The sequence below is a fragment of the Colias croceus genome, chromosome 10 (assembly GCF_905220415.1).
Source record: "Colias croceus chromosome 10, ilColCroc2.1".
NCBI lineage: Eukaryota > Metazoa > Arthropoda > Insecta > Lepidoptera > Pieridae > Colias > Colias croceus.
The window spans coordinates 1,120,252-1,131,839 of NC_059546.1; the positions used below are offsets into that span (position 1 = coordinate 1,120,252).

General features: G+C 36.4%; 1 non-coding gene across 1 annotated transcript; it reads left to right on the forward strand.

Moving 5' to 3' along the window:
• The first annotated feature begins 10,990 nt into the window (after window positions 1-10,990).
• On the forward strand, window positions 10,991-11,109 carry LOC123695235. The gene has a single exon (XR_006751910.1). It is a non-coding gene; the product is annotated as a 5S ribosomal RNA (ribosomal RNA).
• The last annotated feature ends 479 nt before the right edge of the window (window positions 11,110-11,588 follow it).

Consider the following 11,588-nt stretch of genomic DNA (forward strand, 5'->3'; position numbering starts at 1 on the left):
GAAATGCACTGACCGACCGTGGCATTGTAGTTATCAGATAGGCATAAGAATGGAGAAAGGTGCTTGAGGGGGAAATATTGACCCTATAGGACCTGTAACCTCTTTGGTGTTTTTTTTTTTTATTATAGCGAAGAGTTTCGCGCGTTTGAAAAGGAGTTTGTAAATTTATTTATAAAAATTGGTGTGTACCACAGTGGTACGAAATAATTATTAATGTATAGAGACTTTTTCGGTTGTAAAAATGACTAGTTAATTTCTTTAGTAACCGTGTTACTGTTAATGAATTATTTTTGGTACAACTCTATTTAATATTTAAATACATAGAGAAGAAATAAAAAATAGTAGACCAGACGTCTCTTCATTATCAGCGATCTCTTGGAAGTTAACTGATGTAAAGTTAGCTAGCTTGTAGTTATTATACTGTGGTAAAGTATAAATAAATAAGAATATATTAATACTTAGGATAGGCAAGTTTATAATTAATCTCTAGATATATAATATAAAAATGAATCCCAATTTACCTTAGTCACGTTTACACAGCACAATGTTTTCACTTGTAAACCTCGTTTCATATAATTATGGGACTATACTATATTTTCTTAATAAAAGCAAATCAAAGACCAACTATTTCTATTATTCAGTAGTATCTATTAAATGACACAGCCATAATTTAGAGGAAAATATGAAGTATATCATCTCAGAAAAATTGCAAACATTTTAATGATCGGAATTGTTATGTATTGTTTGTGCGATTTATATTATCAATTATCAATTCTTTGAAATTATTGCATTGCGCACAGAGGTGCAATGTTAATTCATAATGCTATGTAGAGACCATCGTATTATGAATTTACATTATAGAAAAAACTTCTCGAAGTAGGTATGTTGTGTACGATTTTTTTTAATTTCAGTCTTAATTTGGTCTATGAATAGAGAGATCGTATGTATTGCCTTGGATTCTCTGTGACTCAGTAAGATTCAAGAATTAACTAAATTTAAAATTGTATTCATGTAATTTACTTCCCCTCAGCTTAGCTCTGTTTCAGAACCAAGAAAATAAAAACTCTATGACGTGTTAATCTAAGTTAAAATCACGTTACAATTCAAAAAGCAATCATTCGAAGGTATACCTTGACATAAGAGCATTAATATTTATAGATTAAATTAATATCTTTATATATTTTACGAATGTTTTGTTTACATTGTGGGAGTTATCATAACAATTCCTAACTTCACTTGTTAAAAATATATCATTTAAAAATCATCCATAATAATAGGTATTAGATTTAATTAGTTTTGTATTATAAGTAACAAAAATAGACATTTTGTCCTTTAAAAATGTACCAAGTGTCTTGTACATAATTACATAATATGTAACCACATAAAAGAAAGTTATATTGGCACTGCTCTTTTGGCATGATTATATATTATCTATAGATTATTTTTCCCGATATAGATACAGTATAAAATAATTATAGATGACTTTGTTATAGAAATCGAGAAATTCCAGTTGGCGATTTATTTATTTTTCAAGTTCTGGAAGAGAGATTGATGACGTCCGAAAAATTCGCAAAAGTCCTAGGGATTTTAGAAAAGATGAAAAAAAAAATAAAGAGTTAGCTCGGCGTATTTTGATTAATGTTATTACAGTTTATGTTAAATGGTGTTATTTATTTTTTATTTACTCTTCAATAAAACTATACATAGAAAACTTATTGCTAATATACAGAACAAAAAAAAAACAGTATAGTTTATTAGGCGGCCTTATCACTTAGAAGTGATCTCTTCCAGGCTATAGATCTATTTAACAATCTTTAGATTTACTTTGTCATATTTTTTTACCATTCGTAATATATCTAGTACAAGAAATCGATAAAACACCAACCAAAAGAAATTTCCCGTTAATTCCAATAATGATTTAAAGCGATTAGCTAACAAGTTAAATGGGTAATATCTAGTAATTTATGTGCAGCTAAATATAGAAGTAGTAATTTTAGAATTTTCTACTATATTCCGTCTTTTCTCTAAGGCGAGATTCCTGATGGCGCCAACAGAATTCGCATTAATAACGAAGGAACTGGTCTTAACACGCTAGGGCTGTACCATTTGAAAAAAAACTTACCTTTCGCAATAGAAACTTAAATTCCAGTTAAAAGATGAATAAATAAATGTGCTGTGTCGAAATAATGTTTAGTAATTTCCGGTGACTGTAGGTTCTAAAAATTATAAAATTAATGTGATGCAAGTTAGGCGTTCCCTGAAAATTGTCTTGAATATAAGGCATATTCTCAAGATAATATTAATTCTAAGGAAATAAAATTCTGCCGTATGGAAAATAAATGAAGAATAACAAAATTATAATGAAAGTAAGTACCTAATTGTAAAAGAAAAGTACTCATTTTGATGTTCAATTAATGGAAGAAAAATTAAAGGAAATAAATAATTATACGACACGTAACATGTCATAAATTTATTAAGCCCCTGATACATATTCTTTTAAAATGAAATACTACCAGGTGACAACCCTATTGATAAGAAAATTATTCACGTTAAAACTATCACTAAGTTGTGAAAACATAATAATATTTAATAAAGATAAGAAATTAACACGAGTTATTCAAATTAAGTACATTATTCAGCACATTATTACTAATTCTAATAGTATTAACGTCCAATAAAATATATCGTCTGCCATAAGAATATGATAATCAGTGAAGGAAGAAGTGCCTATAAGTAAAATTGATTTTATGTGCAGATAAGACTTATACAATAATAAGTTGGTTTGTAGGCGTGCCTTTAAATGATAACGCCTACTCTTCAATATGAACAATTTCTTTTTAGAGTAATTAAATATGCTTTTCTGTTTTTCAGGAAAACCATTTCCCTTCTCATCATCTTTTAATTTTCACAATAATATTTATAACAATAATATAAGTTAATCAATTCACTCATTCCAATCTTTAATAAAAAGTAAAAAAAAAACTAGAATCAAAGCATAAGCAGTTCATATTATGATAACAATAATGAATCGAACATAGGTTAATTGCTCTTAGAACATAGCTAAGCTATTATAGATAAAAGAGCAAAATATTATCTCCAGAGACAAGACGATGTATAAATTGTCTGTGCCTATTTTTAGATGTTCCCGCCATTCCTAGATACCTTCAGGCCGTTGCCTTTTGCAATGTAAAACATTTAGTATATACAACGGGTAATTTAAAAAGATGTAATCTGTCACATTATGAAAGAGGAATGCTAAGAAATATATCTAGGCTGTATGGTACAGACTTTAGTCGCAAGTAAAATACGAAGAAGATGTTAAGTAAGTACGTAAATATTCAAACTATTTTGTTAGGACGAAAGTCCTGTGCGTATTTCTTTATTGATTGATTATTTTTATTTAGGAAAAATTTTCCTTCAATACTGTATTTTTTTTTACTACAAATCAAACCTACGATTTCATGGTTTTAAATTCACGCGTTAACCACTGAAACAAGGTCAATATTTTGTGTGTCATGCTGTCTCTACCATTGACTCTATAATCATTAATTGTAACTCGTAATTATTGATGTTTGATCGCGTTCTATTTAATAAAATTTAAATGTCACTCTATTCCACATTTAAAAAACAAATAATTAATCGAATAACACGTACTTTACCTACCTGTTCAAGACTAGATTTCTAGTTGCAATTATAATAATGGCGTCCAATAGTCGGGCTCCTGTCACTTAGCACTTTCACTAAGTATTAAAATCAAATTAAGTACTCCGATGTTTTATTACTGACTATAAATACTGCAGTCAGCAATCAAGTACTGAGCTTTTTTATCTATTTATATATAGGTTTTATTATAGGTTTCTCATATATCGTTATGGATGAAAAGAAAAAAGTTTGCGTCTTCTCAAACAAGCACAATTTAACAACTTGAAATAATATGCAAATAAAAAGGTGCGTTATTAAATATGTAAATATAAATTTTCAATATAGAAAGAAGGATGTAGATTTTCCTATAGAATTTGGTAAGAGCAGAAAGAATTTTGACTGGCCGGTTGGCTTAGTTTGTAGTGACCCTGCCTTCCAAACCAGAGGTCGTGGGTTCGATTCCCACCCAGGGCAAATATTCGTGTGATGAACAATAGACGTTTGCTCTGTGGTAAAACTCATAAACATACATATTAAAATTATATAATATGTATGTTTATGAGCCATCTGGTTTCCATAACACAAGCGAAAGCTTAGTATGGGATCAGATCGTGCCGTGTTTGAAAATTGTCCTAAAATATTTTGCCCCTGAAATATCAACAATAAAATAAAGATCGTTACAGTAGAACGGATATAGGTACCAGTGCATGAAAATGCAGATTTTTGTAAATATGATTTAGTGTTTCAGAGAATATTCCGTTTCCTGAGATGTTTTTACTTTAATTGACACAATTTATTTGAAAATAAAACATTGCTAATTAACCAACTTACTTCCTCCTCGCAAAAAATTTCACGATTCACGGATGGACGATAAACGTTAGAGTAAGTTTAATTCTAGAATATACTAGATATGCTGAAGAAAACAATTAGATATTTAAGAAAGGAACTATACTTTTGGGAACAAAACCTTCGTATAAATAGTTTACATAAGTTTATTTAACATGTTTATTATAGGTATGTGCAGAATGGAGCGAAAGAAACGACGGTATAATTTAATAATACATAACATAATTATGTCATAAATGTAGGCATAATGAAATATCATTTTTATTATTATAAAGTAAAGAAATAGAGCTTCCTATAAGATTGCTCTATTTATGTGAACACATCTATTTTAATTCTGTTATGCGTTTAACTGACACTTACTAGTTTAATAAAGTGATTGTCTTTTATCCTAAAAAAATTCCTAAAAAATTCCTAAAAAAATTACAACTTGAATTATTTTTTCTTTCCCGAAATTTTCTTCTATAATAATGACGAGTTGTCATAAATTGGACTATTTGGACACATAAAAAAATCCCTGCAAATGTTACATAATGTAACATCAATTCTTACATTACTGTTAATTAAAATTCGAGGTCGATGACCCCAACAGCAGAGTGTTAAAATCAAATTTAAAACGTTTGGTAAGAGTATGGAGTGATTACTCGGTATCCAGGAATCGAATCGAGTACGTCGTTAATCATTATCCGGAGGCGAGGCTCGACTTTGAACTTGGACTGTTGCGTGCAGAAGTTAAAAGAAATGTTATTTTTGGCTTTGTTTGAAATTATATAGGAGGAATGATTAGAAAGTTAGTACGTATTCTCTTCTTTCTTTCTTTCTTTCTATTCTAAAGTTAGTATTATAATATCCGGGATCTACGATTTTCAAATGCCATTTTATTTAATTTCACAACAGGATAATACAATTGTAGGTACATCATATTATTTCAAAGTCTGTAGCCTCTATACTTTTGACTGAAATTGAACAACTGCTCTACTACTATACTATCGCTCTACATAACATTATATTGGGGTGTAATGGCCGTATACCACCTAACGGCCAAAGCCAACCTCACCTGCTCGTGGTGCACCCTGCCGATCAACGGACGAGGCTCTGGCGAAATTTTTTCTAGAGTGGTAGGACTACAGCTACATATAATAGTCCTCTTTTGTATGTAGCACGAATGGGCTGTAGTTCGTCCGGCGCGATACCACTATCTCACAGAAAACCGGCGTAAAGCGTCTAGCGTTTCGCATTGGTGAGTGAGACATACCGGAAGCCCACTTCCCCCCATCCCCTTTCCTAATATGGCAGCGGAATTACAAATATTATTACCCCAGGAGGGTACCAACACTTTTAGTGCTGGAGAATCCCTCCCTGAGCACTCACGTTCAGGCTGCCCTGCGTATTCTGGGGAGGGCAAAATCCCGCTCGTTACTCATACCCGGGGCAACAAGAGGAAAAAGACCGCTGCACCCCTTTCCACGCACTGCGTGAATTTCTGTAATATAAGGGGCTTACACTCTAACATCAACGCCGTCCATTACCATCTTGAGACGGCGAAGCCGGCCTTGCTCTTTTTAACCGAAACGCAGATATCTTCCCCTTCTAATACATCATATCTCAATTACCCAGGATACAATCTGGAGCACAACTTTATACCCCGCGCTGGTGTATGCGCATTCATCCGGAACGATATCTGCTTTCGACGCCTCGGTTATCTTGAAGGTAGGGATCTATCCATCCTTTGGTTACGCGTAGATTGCGATGACCACCCCCGCGTCTATGCGTGCCTCTACAGATCCCACAGCGGTAATGATGAAACCGACCGACTCTTTGAACATATACAATCCGCTGCTGATACCATGCTCCTACAGATTCCTTCCGCCGAAATTGTGGTCCTTGGTGATTTCAACGCTCATCATGTTGAATGGCTCCAGTCTCGTACCACTGATCATGCGGGTAAATCTGTCCATGACTTTGCTCTTGCATATGGTCTCACTCAACTGGTAGCATCGCCCACGCGAATTCCAGATGTAGAGGATCATACGCCTTCACTGTTGGACCTTCTGCTGACTTCTCATCCGGATGGCTATCAGGTCAATGTTGATGCTCCTTTAGGCTCATCCGACCACTGCCTAATACGGAGTGTGGTGCCAATCCTGCGATATCCACGACCTCATTGTAATGGCCGCCGTCGCGTTTGGCACTACAAGTCAGCAGACTGGGATGGGATGCGTACATTCTTTTCATCCTATCCCTGGGGCCGTGTTTGCTTCTCGGCAGATGATCCTAGCACTTGTGCCGACTCTGTTGCTGATGTGATACTTCAGGGGATGGAGCTTTTTATTCCAAACTCTGTTGTGCCCGTCGGTGGCAAGTCCCAGCCTTGGTTTGGTAGCTCTTGTAAAACGGCGTCGCGCCGAAAACAAGACTGTTACCAAGCCTGGGCCAATGCGCTCGTGTCTAGTGATCCAAACGCCTGTACACTTAAGAGAGAACTAAACTCGGCCTCCAGGTCTTTCAAAAGAGCAATAGCGAAAGCAAAGTCAGAGCATATTGCTAAGCTTGGTGAGAAACTTGCCCGACTTCCTTCAGGAACACGAGCCTTTTGGGCACTCGCCAAAGCTGTGCAAGGGAACTTCTGTCAGCCGTCCCTACCATCTCTGCGCATGGAGAATGACCAGTTGGCCCACACGGCAAAAGAGAAAGCTGATCTCCTTAGCTCCCTCTTTGCCGCAAACTCGACTTTAGATGACATGGGGAACTCACCACCTATCATCCCACGGCTTGAGGGCTCTATGCCGGACATCCGATTTACCCAGAGTGCTGTGCGTAAAGCACTGTTCGCTCTAGATGTCCACAAGTCGAGTGGCCCCGACGGTATTCCTCCAATTGTGCTGAAGATGTGTGCACCAGAGTTGGCACCGGTCCTCGTGCGCCTTTTCCGGCACTCCTACTCCACATGCGTTTTCCCGAATTCATGGAAGAAAGCATTAGTGCACCCCATCCCGAAAAAGGGCGATCGCTCGGATCCGTCCAATTATCGACCCATAGCCATCACCTCCTTGCTCTCCAAGATAATGGAAACCGTTATCAATCGCCAGCTGTTAAATTATCTGGAGGAACACCAGCTGATCAGTGACCGACAGTACGGTTTCCGTCGCGGTCGCTCAGCTGGTGATCTTCTTGTATATTTAACTCATCGATGGGCAACGGCGATCGAGAGCAAGGGTGAAGGCTTAGCAGTCAGCTTGGACATAGCGAAAGCCTTTGACCGGGTTTGGCACAAAGCGCTTCTTGCAAAGCTCCCTTCCTATGGGCTTCCTGAGAAACTTTGCCAGTGGGTCGCCAGTTTCCTCACAGAGCGTAGCATGAGTGTCGTAGTCGACGGTTCCTGCTCTGATCCTAAGCTTGTGAATGCTGGTGTCCCACAAGGCTGTGTCTTGTCTCCCACTCTGTTCCTTCTGCATATCAATGATATGCTGCTCAACGGCAGCATTCATTGCTATGCAGATGACAGTACTGGTGATGCAGTATATACCGGCCGCAGCAATATTTCTCAGGAGCGCGTCATTGAGTGCCGGAACAACCTTGTGTCTGAGATTGAAACTTCTTTACAAGAGGTTTCAGAATGGGGCCGACTAAACCTAGTCCAATTTAACCCCAAAAAGACACAGGTATGCGCCTTTACCGCTAAAAAGCTCCCCTTCGTCATAGCTCCTACTTTTCAGGGTACTCCTCTCTCAGCCGCAGCCAGTATCGGAATCCTTGGTCTCGAAATCTCGAGTAACGTACAGTTTTCTTGTCACTTGGAAGGAAAAGCCAAGTTGGCTTCACAAAAACTTGGTGTGCTCTGTAGAGCGGGGCAGTATTTCACGTCGCACCATCGCCTCAAGCTATATAAGGCGCAAGTTAGGCCGCACATGGAATACTGCTCCCACATCTGGGCCGGGGCACCCCAACAATACCTCCTTCCATTTGACCGCATTCAAAGGAGAGCTGTACGTCTTGTTAACGAGCCAAGTCTCACCGATCGGCTCGATACTTTGGCGCTGCGAAGAGATGTCGCTTCTTTATGCGTTCTCTATCGCATTTACTATGGGGAGTGCTCTGAAGAGTTGTTTGGAACATTACCCGCCGCCGAGTTCCACCACCGTACAGCACGACATCGTCAACAATACCACCCTCACCACCTTGACTGTTGGCAATCTACAACTGTGCGCTTTAAAAGGTCTTTCTTCCCGCGCACTACAGACATCTGGAACAAACTCCCTCATGCGGCTTTTCCAAACGGCTATGAACTGGGGACCTTCAAGAAAAGAGCATATTCCTACCTGAAAGGCCGGCAACATACTCACAATGTCTCTGGCACTGTGGGTACATATGGGCGACGTGGAGCACTTACCACCAGGTGACGCGTCTGCTCTGTTGCCTCCTATTGCATAAAAAAAAAAAAAAAAAAAAAATATATTATAATTTTTGTGTGTGTACATGTGTACAACATAATTGTATTTTATTTGATGACAATACATCACAGATAACAGTTGGATGAACAAGGATGAAATTATGCACCCACCCTTGCGTTTCTACCAATAATAAAATGCCCTAGAATTTTCCACTCTAAATCTGCACACGACTGTACCCACAAGTTTGGAATATTTCGTAGAAACAAAAGTAAATACGATTCGCATGTTTGCGTCGCGCCCGGACCGTACGCGTTACGTACGGTTATGTGCCGGGGACGACTTGCTTGTTTTGCTATGCCTCTTCATACGATATTGGTTATTGGTTAAGGAACATTATAAGGATAAACTTTACTACATACTGAGAGGGAAATTAAAAGAAAATAACAGAATTTAAAGAAAATTCAGGTCACTAAAGAGTCTAGGATATTTGAGTGAAAAGAATATGGTGTGATCACATACCACAGCATACCACACTATAGACAGGAGTTATCTAATTCAATATCCATAAAATAAATAGATACAAAAAAGTTGTGACTATAAGAGGATTTAATTTAGTTTGGGATTGCAGCCTGTAGCCTGCATTTGTAACATTTAAGTGACTGCTGTAAATTTTACTGATCTCTACATAACATAAAATTCTTGAATTCAGCAACCTAAACTGTGAAAAAAAGAACTAGGTATAATAATTTATCCTTCGGGAGAGTCATCAATGCCAATATATTTATATGAAACAACACAGCAACTTCTCTATGTCCAAAATTATATCGAAAACTTCCCTCCAACAAAACTCCATTTTCCAGTCTCCTTAATTTAATCAAACCTGGCGCTAAGCCGTGTGAAGACACTCTAACACACGCCCAAATTTGACGAAGAGTTTTTATTTACGATCGGAACAACGTCAAGGACACGACTTCGCGAAAAGATTTAATATCATTGTGGCATGTGGAGATGTAACTTGTTAAAGGATATATGATACAAGCTATTAATGTGCTTTCTCCTTTTTTAAATGACTTGTGACGTTGGTTTTTTTGCTAAGTAAAGTTGGAGTTACTTGGGCTTCTGCAGGGTAAATGGCAACAAATGTCTTTGATCTTCACAGAAAAGGTGCTCTATAGTCTATACTATTGACCTATTTCTAATCTTTACCCTAATAAAATTATTTTCTTGTATTGCTATTTGCTTGTTATCTTTCACTTTTTTTCTTACTTTTTATTGTTTCCCGCATAACGCCGCTCCTTAAAAATTTGATGAAACCCAAAAAATTGTACCGATAAAAATGTACAGTGTACACTCTTTAATCGCGTTAAATTTCGTGTAATATCAAATTGTTATTTATTATGGTAAAATACTAACCCACTTATATCGATTTTGAATAAAGGATCAAATGTACCGTTGCGTTCATTTGCAAGTCATGTGCAGGCAGATTTATGTGATTAACCTTTATTATGAAAAAAAAAATATAACAACTGACCTACTAAAATTGGGACAATATAATCATTTGAAAATGCCGTATGTAGAGTTTATAATATGTGTATATTTTTGTCTATATTATAAAGGTAAAACGAACGGTTAAAACCTAACAAAGAAATTGATAATAAAAGGAAAGAAAAAAAATTCCGATCCGATCGATCCGATCTGAAAGAGAAATGTAATCATTTGAAAATGCCGTAAGTAGAGTTTATAATATGCGTATATTTTTGTCTATATTATAAAGGTAAAACCAACGGTTAAAACTTAAAACCTAACAAAGAAATTGATAATAAAAGGAAAGAAAAAAAATTCCGATCCGATCATTCATGGCGAACGGACTAAAAATGCTAGAAATTGAGGGAAACAGGAGTAGGTAGGTACCTAACTATTTTACTTTACTTATCTACTATATAAAATGTCGCGGGGATGAATGTTACTAATAAGGTTTTATAATATTATTTTGCTTTAACGCCGTAATTATTTGAAATTCTTTGTTTTAAATTATTTTTATTTAATTTTTAAATATGTGTTACTGAAATGAAATATATGTATGTCTACTATAGCAATAATTTGTATAACCTGTCGCCAACGTCCATACCACGTTGAATACACCGGTTCTCGTCCGATCACCGAAGTTAAGCAACGTCGGGCGCGGTCAGTACTTGGATGGGTGACCGCCTGGGAACACCGCGTGATGTTGGCTTTTTGCTCACAACCATAACTTACATCCATATATTTTTATAGCTTGTACTTATAGTTTATTACTTTATATAGCTCATCTATACATATTATAATAAATCTGTAGAAGGGTCAATTCTGTACATTGAAAATATTGAAAAAATAAATAGCAGGGGGTGTTACTGGATCGATACCAAACCCAAATATGTATTAAAAAAATTTTTGTCTGTCTGTCTGTCTGTATGTTCAGGCATCACGCGAAAACTAACGGTTCGATTTCGATGAAACTTGGTATAATTATACCTTATTATCCTGGGCATAAAATAGGATACTTTTTATCCCGGAAAAATACGTAGGATAAAAGTAAATCTTAATTTTTCCGCGCGGACGGAGTCGCGGGCGGAAGCTAGTTGAAAATATTTTTCTGGATCTGTTACTTTTTGTCCATGATGATGAATCTAGTTTTAAATAGTTTGCCCGAGTCGCTTCTATAACTGGCTCCTC